Raw genomic sequence first — 3630 nt, 5'->3', positions numbered from 1 at the left:
GTCCACCGACGTGCCCAAGACCGAGCCGGGTTGCAGTTGGTCCACCGGCAACAGCGAAGCAAGGGCTGTCGCGGTAGCAACAGCAGGCACGCCTCCCTGCTCGATAGATGTCTTAGTAAACATCAACATGGGATATGCATCCTGCACCAGTCTGTAAAGGTGATGGCCAACTTCTTCTCTTGGGTGGTCACATGCGACCAGCGACGGGGGTGGGGCTCCGTGCCCATCACCATCGTCACTGTCGCCAGGCAGCAAGACACTGTCGGTGCCCGTCTCAACCAGGCCACCAGCGTCTTTGCCCAGGGAGATGACGCCGTCAGTGCCGGTGGCCTCGTCGTCTCCCACGGGGGTAGCCGCCGTAAGAGCGTCGTTAGGGCTAGCATTGTCCGCCTGATGATGTTGCCGGCCCTGCTGACGCCCCTGTCCACCATTCCTCGGACGGCTGTCGGAGCCAGCGCCCTGAGAATGTGACCCAGAGGCGGAGGCGCCTCCCGCAGCTCCCGGATGTGCACCAAAGGCGGCGCCTCCTCCGGACGACGGGCCGTCCTGATCATCGCGGTCGGCGAAGTTGAGGCGCGAGTGCACGAGGCCCCGCTGCTTCCGAGGAGGGAAAGTTCCATCCTTGAAGTGCAAGTTCCAACGGTAGTGCCACTTGGCCGAGTCATCGCGAGGGGGGAGTCGAGGTCGTCGGAGGGGATGCCGCTGGTAGCACTGTGGGAGCTCGTCGGGCTGCCGCGGAAAGGTGGATCTATCGGTTCGACGAAGTAGTCATGGATGCGGTCGAGGTGGATGAGAACCGGATAAGCCAAAGGGCTCACCGGCTCCGAGCGGTATGGCTCGTCGTAGCGGTCCTCTAGAAACCTCCTGTGGAAGCTGGCCGAGGTCTGATTTGGAGGCTCCTCGACGGTGAGGCTTCCCCTAGTGGCAATCTTGGTCAGATCCTGGACCCAAACCTAGGTGTAGAAACACGCGGAGTCCTCGTCGCTGAAGGTGCCCTCTTTGATGTGGTCGACGATGGCAGGGGCGGGGAAGAGCTGCTCCACGTCTTGTGGCGTCCAGACATGCCTAGGCGGTCCCTCGAGGCAGACCCGCGCCTTGAACGGCAGGCGGATCAAGGTGGCGCCCGCCCGCTTGGACCAAACAGCGAGCATGAGCACCGCGTTGCCGATGCGCAGCACGCTCGGCGAGCACAGGGCCACATCACGGATGCGTCGGGCGGAGAAGCGGATGAGGAAGTCGCCGGGCTCGAAGACCGAGACGTGCATCTGGGTGCAAGCGATGCCAAACTGCATGGACGCCGCCACCGAAACATCTTGCACCGTGAAGTTGGGACGGTTCCCGAGCACTGTAGTGATAATGACATGGTGCTCAAAGTCCCTGTCGGCGTCAGCGAGTGCCGGCCGCCAGGCAACCGTGGCAGAAACCATCCTGGGCCGCAGGCGGACGTCGGGCACCGGGTTCTCCATGGTGACAGTGGGAGCGGCGGCTGGTGCGGCTGTTGCAGCGAGGGAGGGGAGGGCCGCAGCGGCGCTGCAAGGGTGGGAGGCGGAAGCTGCGGTGGCATGGGCGGGGGCGGGGGGATGGGAGCTTTGCGGTGATGGTTGAGCTCGCAGGCACTGGAGATGTGCCCGGAACGGGAGCACAGGAGACACCGGGGGAGGTTGGTGCAGGCGGCCACACGATGCTTGGGAGAGAGACAGCGAAAGCAGCAGCCCTCCGCGCGCGCACGTCATAAATAGATGCTGGATGCACGTGAGGGGGTGGGGAGGGGGATTGTGCGACCGTCCACCATTAATGACAGACCTTCGGGGCCGGTCACGGCGCCACCAGTATGGGGGCCTGACCTTATGCCAGCCCTGTCCGCCATGAATGCTGGAGCCGTTGGCGGAGGGCTCACCCACCTCAGCACGCGCAGGCGGACGGATTGAAGGCCCAACCACCACCGATTGGATCCTAGGAGCAGGCACCCCATGCCGGGGAGGAGGCGCGGAAGCAGATCCAACACATGGGGCTGCAGGATTCACGAGAGCGTCGCGGTAGGAGGAGGGACAACAAGCTGCTATAGATGATGGCGGGCCTGGGGGGAGGTGGAAGAGGGCGGGCCTGGGTTGCTGGAGGTCGGCGAGGGGCCGGCCATGGCCAGGGAGGCCGCCGCCGACGCGCGGCGGAGCGGGGGGAGGCGGAGCGAGGAGCTAGGCTAGGAACTCCTTTAACTGTTTCACGCACATCCCCGGTGGCAATGTGCTAAAATGAAAGGTTTCAATACCATTGCTCAAAGCAAGCCCGATGTATACTTAGTATAGAGCTGACAGAATACATGTCACATTGATGGCACATAGTCATGTCAGTGTTTTGATAGGGTAGTACTATATATAGGCAAAGAGACCTTCTCAAGACATACTCCCTTCGTAAAAAAAATATAAGGCTAATCATAGTGGCGAGTAACTTAGACTAGTGTCATGCATCTATGTTACTACCTTCATAATGCAAAGTAACATACAAGTAGTATCATAGATAATAGCATTTATTATATTATAGACTCATTTTGCTTTGGGTTGCGTTATGTTACAGTAACATATTATGTTACTCCAAACACCTCTCTCCTCATTAACTATATGTCACATAAGCAAACTTGTCTTGAAATGCGCTATGTTATTTGCTAAGTTACTCCCACTATGACCAGCCTAAGAGCGTTTAGATTGTAAGACGCACACATATAAGACATGAAATCAAGAAAAAACAAATCACCATTCTTACATGTCCAACTTTTACTGGCACAAAATCGTGATCTTAAAGAGCTCATTTCTCGTCATGAAATACTACCATGGCCGATTGGGCGGTGGCCAACAACCGAGGTACACGACATGTAACGTAAGTAAGCCTGCCATCTGCTGTTATTTACCTCGGCTGCTGTGATAGTGCCTTTCTTCGTATGTTTATTGACTTATTGTGGCTTCATGGGATCCCAAGGATTTTGATCTACTACCTCCGTCTCAGTTTACAAGTTCTACGCGTATACCTAGGTTACCAGTTTTTATCATCTTAATATAAACTATATGACATAAAAATTATACGGTTTGAAAATAGAACATTTGAAGTTTATATTGTTATATTTTTTATAATATATGACTTGTATTAGGTTGGTCAAATTAACGACCTAAGAGCATGCACACGCCCTGTAAACTGAGAGAGAGGTAGTAATTAGGTCGCCAAACCTACAACAGCTGCAGGAGTAGAGCTTGAGATCTTTTTTTTTGCTGGAAGTAGAGCTTGAGGAATTGATGTTCTCGGTTTAACAGACTACTTCTCTTGGGTTTGATTTATGAATACTTGTTATAACACCGACATGACTTCCAAACAAGTCGTATCTATTACAATTTGTATATTCTCTAGCAGAAATTTCAGCCCTTGCAGTTAACCCCTTCTTTTTGAACAAATAACAGACAAAAATGTGGCATCCTTAGAAAACTATATTCAATACGATTGCACCATTGGTACCAACTAGTGCTGAAGAAGCGTTTTTTGATTGATATTTCCCTTACCAGAAAGAAATGGTGACAGAGTTGGTATGAGCCTTTGAGGACATAACTTCTCTGAACATCTTCTTGAAAATTGATAGAATGCATCGTT

At 53.8% G+C, this 3630-nt stretch overlaps 1 protein-coding gene across 1 annotated transcript in view; it reads right to left on the bottom strand.

The window, feature by feature from the left end:
* The window catches only part of LOC119358153, a 172964-nt gene that overhangs the window by 163256 nt on the left and 6078 nt on the right, over positions 1 to 3630 (bottom strand). The window lies entirely within an intron of this gene.

Source organism: Triticum dicoccoides, chromosome 2A, assembly GCF_002162155.2.
Source record: "Triticum dicoccoides isolate Atlit2015 ecotype Zavitan chromosome 2A, WEW_v2.0, whole genome shotgun sequence".
NCBI lineage: Eukaryota > Viridiplantae > Streptophyta > Magnoliopsida > Poales > Poaceae > Triticum > Triticum dicoccoides.
This window is presented reverse-complemented; position numbering and strand designations above follow the sequence as displayed.